The sequence below is a fragment of the Gossypium hirsutum genome, chromosome D09 (assembly GCF_007990345.1).
Source record: "Gossypium hirsutum isolate 1008001.06 chromosome D09, Gossypium_hirsutum_v2.1, whole genome shotgun sequence".
Taxonomy (NCBI): domain Eukaryota; kingdom Viridiplantae; phylum Streptophyta; class Magnoliopsida; order Malvales; family Malvaceae; genus Gossypium; species Gossypium hirsutum.
In genome coordinates, this window is record NC_053445.1 from 18644308 (window position 1) to 18654467 (window position 10160).

The window sequence follows — 10160 nt, forward strand, 5'->3', positions numbered from 1 at the left end:
AAATGAGCAAACTGATTGAAAGACTAATATGTCATCTATCAAGTCCAATTGGGGAGATGTTTTGTGTTGGGCATCGAAGCGAATGACTCTTAGAAGATAGAGATATAGATGTGACTAACTGGACAAAAAATAAATCAAACTAGACCCAAGAAGAATAGATCATAAATCCATTTATGGATTTATTCAATTGTGACATTCATACTATGGCATACATTAACCCTAAGTGGATGAAGGACTATGTATGCATGACTTGTATACTTTGATGTAAGTGAAAGCCTAAGTTCAAATAGATAAGGAACAGAAAGGTTGTGTGTTGGGTATACGACTTCTATAGTATATACTATCATTAACAATAGTGGAATTCATAGCCCGAGACATGGGTAAATGATATCCTCTCATTGGTGTTACATGGTTGACGAAAAGTAAACGTAGCCACGGGTCGTTCGCCTTTGTGATGAATGACTTGATTACTATTTGATAGTAATTGACTTTTCATAAAGGAAGATGTAACGATTACCATGAGATAAAATAAGATCATACTGAAGAGCGAATTTATCCCTAAAAGATCAAGGACATCCTATGAGAATTTCAAAAATAAAATTGTGGAATATCCAATTTTTCTATCCCTTTCATCTATTTTGCTAGATTTCAAATCATCTAGAGGGTTGATAGATACTACCTAAAGTTTGAGTTTGTTAGTCACATGACGGATGAGTGAATTCTATCATTGTTATTATTTTTGTTTCTTTTATTATAAATTTTTTATTTTACTTATTTTAAATCAATTTTCTTTTTGATTTTCAGAGATTAAAAGAAAGTCCAAACTTCCAATCTAAAATCCATATTGGTAAACTAACTTCAAGTGTAACCCTTCAGAGTTGGGTTACCCCTTTGCAGTCAAATTGTCTTTTTTTTTTATCATGGATAAGAAATTTCTAATTAGTTTGTGATTAACTTTTTAAGAATATATATTCAAAAACAAGTTGTCGGATGTAAAGTTTGGTTATATCTTTATTTGAGTTTTAATTTATGTAATTACTAGCTTCCCTTTGTTTGTGGTTTCTTATGGCACAACTGGTCTACCCATGATTTGAATTTCCAGTAGATCTTATGGCAGCGAAGAGATGAGAAGGACGCCCAAGCTCTGGGTTTTACGTTTAAATTGGGCTTTTGCCTCTTGTACTCACCTTTTAGTTGGACTAAGTAAGGCGTAAGCCTTTCAACCAATCTTTTACTTCACATACATTATACAACAACCAATAATTTGCAAACAGCAAAAAGAATCTGGGATTTGGCCCATCAATCCATAATGGCTTGACTTAACGGACATTAATAATTTATTATCTAATTTTTTTATAAATTTTATTTTGGTGCAATAAAATATATATTTAAATTTTTACAAAATATAAGTTTGCAACTTTAACCTAAATGAACAATTTTAAATTTTAGACCCAAAATCTTAATCATTAACCTTTAAATCACGAAATCTTTAACTTAATTTTTTTTTAAGGAATTTTTTTTATAAATAACAGGTAAAATTTTAACCATGATCGCCCAACTACCTATTCTCCGTTGTGCATTCCCTTTAGAGAATAGCAATTGTAATAGCATACCTAAATGCTTATTCTTTACACTTCCATTGTATGTTTTAGTTTCTCTTTGAGTATTTGTGATTTCATATTATCCCAAACACACACACACGTAATATTAAAAAGGAGAATAATAAACCGACATTAACATATTTCTAATGTCCAAAGTATTTTATTGTTCATGGATTTGTTAGAAAAGACATTTGAACCAGGGTTATAGTGAGATACACATGTTGAAATGACTTATGGTGGAGCAAAGAGAACAAGTTAGAAAATGCATGTCTTGTGATGAGAATGATCGCTAAGACTCTAAATGTCCACTATTTATATGGTTCCGCACACCTCCAAACACTTGTAAATTGTTTCTAAAATGGTTTAAACAAGATTCTAAAACTTAAAAATTGATTTTACCTATTTCTTATGATTTTATTAAAATATTTTCTAAAATAAACTCGAGATTTTAACATGAAAGTGGTCTAGTGGCATCACTTGTTCGTACCGATCATTGAGGTGGGTGAGGGATATTACAGGTAGAGCTGGCAAACAGGCGAGCTCGGATAGAGCTTACTTCTTACTTAAATTTTCTCAGGCTTAGATCTTTTCGGGCTCGAGCTTTCTCAAGCTCAGTCTTTTTCGACCTCAAATTTTCTTGAGCTCAAGCCCTTTTGGACTCAGATTTTTTCGAGCTCTGATGTTTTCGAATATGGGTTCGGATCTAGTCGGGTAAGCTTTGACAGATTCAAATAATTTTGAATTATATAAATTATAAATGATTTGATTTCGAATACAATAATTCATTTTCCTTTTATATGATGACAATGCAACTCAAATTTTCCTTATAAAAGTATATATTTTATATATTTAATAACATTATTTTATACAAAATAATTAAAGTGCTTATTATATGTAAAATATATTATTTTATGATATTATATGGATTTAAAAAATATCTTTCATTGTTCATTATTATATTATATTCACAATTGAATAACTTTTTATCTTTATTATTAAATTAGTAAACCCAAATATATTATACTAAGCCAAAACTCAAATAATATACTCATTATTACTTAAACTCAAAATAAATAAATTATAGTTCAAATCTCAAGTTCAAAATAAAAAGAAATTAAGCCCAGTACCCAAATACAATTTGTAAAAGTTAAAAGCCAAATTCAAAATCTAATTTAATAAAAATATTATTTTATTAAGAATTTAAATTTTTAATAAAATTTTATGAATTTCTAGTTACAATAATAAACATGTATTTTAATATACTAAAATTACACATAACTATTGATGTTATATATTTTATTATAACCTATAATATAATAATAGTTATATATATATTAATATTTATAAAATATATTCTTTCATTATATAATACTATATCACATACTATAACAGTAGAGTACTAGATAATATATTAATTATTATCATATATTATTGTTTATTATTATACCGGTTGAAATATGCTCTAAGTTCCTATATTTTTCCTACATTTAAAAGTTAGCCATCCTACTATATTATAAAATGCTATATCACATCAGATAACATATAATATATTAATAGTTTATTATACTCTATAATATAATAGTCCACTAAATTAAATTCAGACGTACCATATCTTTATCATAGAACTATTAATCAAAGAACTCTCATAACTTACCACGAAAGCAAATAACCATATTCTACCACAAAGACATCACTGTATACACCAATGAGACATTACCGAACTTGCCGCAAAAGTTATACAAAATACGCCACAAAAGGTTTACCAGATCATGCCCCATAGGCAACATACAGAATCACGTTTTTTACTGTCCCAATGGACTTTCATAGAGGTGTAAACCCACATGGGCTTACACATAATTTCATGTCGTGATCTGCCAGTCCGGTTTACATATTACCGAAGGCATCACCAGGAGTATTCATTTTATCATATCATGCCATGGGTTTCAACCACATGGACTTACACATCTTCATGTCGTGATCTGTCAGTCCAATCTTCTTCTCACTGAAGGCAACACCATGAGTGTTTTTAATACCATATAATGCCAAGGGTCTTAGTGGAACCAAAATATATATCCAGTTTCCCTTGGTGGAACTTGACAAGTGTCCAAGGCGTTCAGAATTTGTCATAATAAATGGCCTACCAGATCCAAGAGAAGCATAAATAAAAATTCTGCACAAATGATAGTTACAAACTCAACTAGCACAGTACTCATGCAGCTAGGCGTACTCTACATTTGGTGGTAACTCTCACAAGGCTTACTCTTTGCTTGACACATTCTTTCTTAAATAGTAGAATAACCTAAGAAATTTTTTTTAATTACTTATATAGTGGTTACTATACGCCCCAACTCTTATTCGCCAATAAACTGTAAATGGGTAGATTATACTACGCCAAACAGGTAATTTCACACTTACACGTCTTCTAATCGGGTCCGCCAAATCTAGGGTGTGACAAGTCCTCTAGAAAATTTTCGTCATCGAAATTTTCTAATTTGAGAAATTCCACTATAAAGGATATGTAAATAGCTGTCTGCACCAAGCGTATAGCACCAATAGGCGGAATACCCCACGTACTCATAACGGCTTCTCTTCAAAAACGTACATTTTAGGAATTCCTTGCTGGTGAGAATGCCAACAATCTTCTCAAAATGGCGGATTCAGGACTTGTCAGTTACTCTTGTAATTTTAAACGTTTCATAACTTACTCTTTGATAGATGTCAAATTTATATTAGAGGATCTGAATAGTTACCATGAATTAAACTTCTTGCACAAGTTTATTTCTCTATAAAACTGAAACTTAAACTCTCTTTCAAAACACCCTGCTACAATAGCAGAACCCTAATTTCTTTTCTGCCTAAGCTTTCTATCCCCTTCATCTTTAGTTCTCATCTTTTCCCAGAGGTAATACTTACTTTTCCTTTTTCTTTATTTTTCTTTCATATGAAATGGTTAGAACCACCACCAGAAGAAGGGGCCGAGGCCAGAGCAACCAAGGCAACATTCCCAGAGGTCCCATCAAAGTCGGACCCCAAGGTCCCAATGATACCCTACCGCGTGCAATGGCTCTAATGTACGATTGTAGTACTACCCAAAACGAAATTCATCGATACTTAGGAGCCCGAGGTATTCTGTATTCCAACTTCGCTTATGACTTCACGAAGATGTGGCCTGAGCCATGCATATTGCCCATGTAAATATTCAAAATTTCTTTCCTATTAATCTAGTTTGCTAGATATCAAATAATTTAGAGGATGGTATAAACTATCTAAAGTTCGAGTTTGCTAGTCACATGATATGTTAGGGCGAATTTTATCCTTTAGTTCCTTTATTCTATATTCTTTATTTTAAATCATATTTTATTTCTTTTGTTAAACCAAGTTCAAGTGTAACTCTTACGAGTTGGGTCCACATCATATCTACTTTCATTAAAGTTAAAAATGCAATCAAATTGTCATATATAATTGCTTTTCTTCATTTTTTTTATATATTCAGAAAGGAGCTGTTTGACGTAAAGTTTGGTTATATTTTTAATTTATCTAATTACTGGCGTGGTTTCTTATGGCATCGAAAAGATGAGAAGGACGACTAGGCTTTGGGCTTTTGCCTGTTGTACTCACCTTTCAAGCAATCCTTTACTTCAGACACCACCTTGTACGACAACTTGCAAACAGCAAGAAGAATCTGGGAGCAATAATTTCAAATTTTATTATCAGTTACGAATATATGACTTTACAATTCTGAATATATACTAATGGGTTGATCACTTAACTGATACTAATAATTTTAAAAATTAGTAGACTTTAAATAATTAATTTTTTTATAAATTTTATCTTAATACAATAAAATGTATATTTAAAATTTTTAAAATATAACTCTAAATCCTACAAAAATTTTAAAGGTCTGAGATTTAAAAAATAAAATACTAAGGATTTTTTTTAATAGATAAGGGGTGAAATTTTGACCCATTCTCCCTTGAGAGGGATAGCAACTGTAACAGCATACCTATTCCAATGCATAAGAATTAAGTTGCCGGTAGGGCATCGGATGCCTGACAAAAAGGTTTTTATTTCCCACAACATAGAAGCCGATGCTTATGGCCTTCACCAACAAAAACAACAACAACTATTACAATCTCCCATCAACTCCAAAGAGCATCACCATTTAAAACAAAATCATCTTGTCTCGAGAATTAGAAATCATCGCCTCCATCATCATATCCAAGATCATCTTCAACCTTCTCCGCCACTTCATCTTCGAAATGATCCTCCAGCGCATCCACGCCCTCCGCTAATGCCAGTCCACCCAAAGCCCCTGCAACCGCACCCACAGCCAATCCTGTCCCCATCCCTCCGAACTTACTCTTCTTCTTCTCCACTTGCCCGTAGTACCCACCACTTCCTTCACCGTACGCCGGCCGAGCATTGTAATTGTACGCACTGTAGGGATACCCAGAAGGTGGGGCTGCATAGTAAGGACTTTGTGGTGGTGGCGGCTGAGCGTATGGGTAAGGAAAACCATAAGTTGGCGGAGCTCCTGGGTAGGCTCTTGAATCCTGTGCTGGGACCCCGTAGGGTGGGGCCCGGTACGGATCGGGATCATGATAGCGTGGCTCTCGGATCAAAACTCTAACGTCAACATTTCCTTGAGGTCTCCCAGAGGGTCGCTTCAGCTTGAGCGTTTTCTCGTGGCTTACTTCGAAGCCGGCCTTATCAAGGACTTTTCGGAGCTTGATCTTACCTGAGCCAATGAGTGGTTTGGTGTGCTCCTCGGAACCGGCGTGGACGACGTCGATGAAGAGAATGGTGTCGTCGTCCACGGGACCAGCAGGGAGAGGGATGACCAGAGTTTAGTCCCATATGGGACAAGTGTCACCCTCCTCATCGACTTTGGTGGAGCACTTGTTCTTTGGGTCCACCCACAAGACGACGTACGGCCTGATTGGGCCGTGACGCCAATTGACGTTTTTGAGATCTTTGGCGGAGGAGAGGGTCACCTCTATTTCACGGGGAGAGGCCATTAATATGCTTCTTAATCAAGGTGGAGATGAGTAAAATGGATCTGGTTTGGTTTTGGAGTATGACCAAACAAGGTGATGACTCAAGTATATATAGGTTCTAGGAAAGAGGTTTTTATGACATTAAACGTAATCACCAGATTGACCTTTTCATCTATATGGGGAATGGGAACTGGGGAAGGAAATACTTAGAGAAGGACATGGACATTATGGTCTAAACAAAGGGTGAGACTGGGGAAGGGATTAACAAGAGGTGGGGTAGCTGGGTATTCTTAATTGCTTAAATGTGAATTTGAGAGAGAGACAGGTGCCGACTTTGAATTGCACAATGACAAATATTATTACCAAACATGGAGCATGCACATATCCTTCATGATCTTCTACACGCCCCTATAATTTTTCTTTTGGTAATAAACATCCCTACATTATTAACAATTTACCTTTAAGGGATTTTTATTAAAATTATATTAACTTATTACTTTTTTTTTCAAATTAACATGGGTTGGAAATTTTTAATAAAATGATATGTTTTAAACAGTAAAAAATTGCAGACGCTTCTAAAAGCCTAAGGGCTTGTTTGATTGGTGTAAAATATTTTTCGGAAAATATTTTTCGAAATTTCCTGTGTTTGTTTTGTGGAAAATGAATTCCCATATAAAAATATTTTACAAACACGGTAAAATCCGAAGCTTTTTTTGGAAATTGTCTTACCCATTTCTCTACCGTAAGACATTTTCCTTTCTCCTTTCTCTTCTAAGCAAATTTTCTTCCACATCTTCATCTCCGTTCATCACCTCCCCTCACCATCTCCGTTCGTCATCTCCGTCGACCGTCGGCCTTACTTCTATTTTGAAGAAACCCTAAAAAATTGGCAGGCACAGTCAAGAAAAGAAAGCCCAGAAGCAGTGGTTCTCTCTCTGTCATCAACAGGTATTTTTTCTGTTAATTTTCACTGATTTGATTCCTAGATCGGGTCTGGTTCTTGCTTTTCTTGGTTTTCATCTTTGTTGTTGATTTATATTTTGCCCTCTTTATACATAATGTTTTGTGTAGAGAATGAGTATATATGTTGTATCATGTTGAATAGGAATATATAATTGAACCTATTTTACTTTTCTTTTCCCAGTTGGTTGTGGAAAGAATGTTGGCTTCTGAAGGAATAAAAAGGGTAGAAGTGGGCGGAGATGAATTTGAAAAACAAGTTTGGGAGTGGAAAGAGAAGTATGTCTTCCCTTAAATTATTTGCATACTTGGTTTTTCTGCTGTTCTTTGCTGATTTTGAATCTGTTACTTTGTACATATCATCTATTGTGTTTTTGTTGTTTATGAAGAAATGGCTTGGGGGGGTTCTCCACAACTTCAATAAATTCTACTTCTTCTCATTCCAAATATTGATACTTATGGAGTTTTATTGCTTTAACCGTTGCTTAATTTCTGGTGTTTATTGTTCATATTTGACCATTAAGGTTTCATATAGGTACTATTTTGTTTTGTATGTTTTATCTATTTTTTGTTCATTGCTGGTCTTTTTTCTTTTCAATTTCAGGTATGGTGGGATCATTACTAATCAAATTAAGAGACTTGGGGCTTCTTGTGACTAGACTAGAGAATGTTTCACCCTCGATGAGCAGCTAAATCGTAAGACAAGATTTTTATCTAGTAAAAGTGAAATCTAGCTAATGTTCAAAGTCTTTAAATTATGTGTAAAGTTCCAATCTGTGACATGTTTTACTTGTTACCTCATTTGTTTTCTTTGCATTGTACATATGGCAGTAATAATAGTAGTGATAATCATAGAAGTAATAATTAGGCGCCTACATTTGTTCAAATAACAGTAGGGTAAGTTTGTGTTCTGAACTTGCATTCCTATTGCAGGAGCTATTATAGAGGCATTTATTAGACTTCACGAAAAAGGATTAATTTATCAAGGTATATGCCAAAATTTCATTGTTTACTATCATGTTTCACTTCCCTAACTGATATTTAGCATGTTTATTTTCTCATTTGATCATAATATTCTATCTTCCTGATGTATATGGTATTGCTCAATGTGCAGATTCCTCACTTGAGACCTGCGGAATACAAGAGGTCTAGGTTACCTAGGAATAGGAGGACTGTGAACCGTGCCTATGGTGGTGTGTTATCTGGCAGTGCAGTCAGGGAGAGGTGTGCTTTGATCTATTCGCAAATAATATTAATAGTTCATGCCTTAGTAATTTTTCTTCTTTTTAGGACAATGACAGATGCTTCAAATGTGAATTATTTTGACCTTAACACTTGTTGAATAATTTACGAAAATGTCAATGGTTTTTTATAGGATTATTTGGGCCTTTTTGGTTGAAGAACAGAAGATAGTGAAGAAGGTTTTGAAGATTCAGAAAACCAAGGAAAAGGTTTCATAAAAGAACCAGTTCAACTGATAAAAGATTCATTATGACAGGAAGTAACAACGTTGTTTCTGATTTTTGTTTTTTTCTTCTAGTTCTACGCATTTTCAAACATCTCTTGTACAAGTAAACTTCATAAATAAACTTCATAAATAGAGAAAGAATCAAGACACCGCATGTTGTATCGATATCTTTCTAAAAGGGTGGCTATTCTAGTTGGCAAGAAATAGAACAGTAACCACATAAAATTTGGCTTTAAAAATTTTCTCAGGGTTGAAGATATTGATACTTTTATGTGGTGTAATATTATGCACTTGGACAATGTTATTACTATGTGGTGTACTACTAATTATGTATTTGGATAATATTATTTCTAGTACTCATTGTGGTTTCGAAGCAATTTATAATTATTCAATACTTATTTTTTAATACAATTACAAATAATTTATTTGATATTAGTTTTTTTCAATTTATAACGATTAATATTGTAGCTTAATAATTGAGTATTATTATAAATAAATCATTGCAATATATGTAAAAAAATTTAAAATATAAAAATTTATTAATATATATTAATGTGTAAAAACAACTTTTCCGAAAAATATTTTCAGGAAATCTGTCAAACAGCAGAAAATATTTTACACAGATTTAATCAAACACCAGAAAATATTTTTCAATAAATCATTTTACAAAAAAATAAAACATTTTCCAGAAATCATTTTACGGAAAAAACAGACCCTAAATTAACATTTTTTGTGGCAATTTAGGTGGAGCACCAAATTTTGAGGCCCAAATCACTACAAATCATGTCGATTTGGGACTTTGGGAAACGTGTGCCACTTTTATCTATTCAAACATAGGTTTAGGGCAAAAAAAAATTCAAATCGTGGCCAAAATTGTCGATTTGGGCAAGAATCTTTGAATCCCAAATAGATTCAATTTGGGTAGAGATTTTTTTCCCGACAAGACCCAACAGTCCAAAAGAAACCCAAGACCTAACCTCACTATATATATATAATATCTCGACATTTTTAATATGACACATGGTAAAATTTTGGGTTTGAATATCAAGAAAATTATGAGAAAATTTTATGGAATGACTCAAATATTAAATCTTAGAAAAGGAATTTGATATTGGAGAAGGGCAATTACGTGAA

General features: G+C 33.3%; 1 pseudogene; it reads right to left on the reverse strand.

Moving 5' to 3' along the window:
- Positions 1-5517: 5517 nt before the first annotated feature.
- On the reverse strand, positions 5518-7544 carry LOC107951275 (protein SRC2-like; annotated as a pseudogene).
- Positions 7545-10160: the final 2616 nt, after the last annotated feature.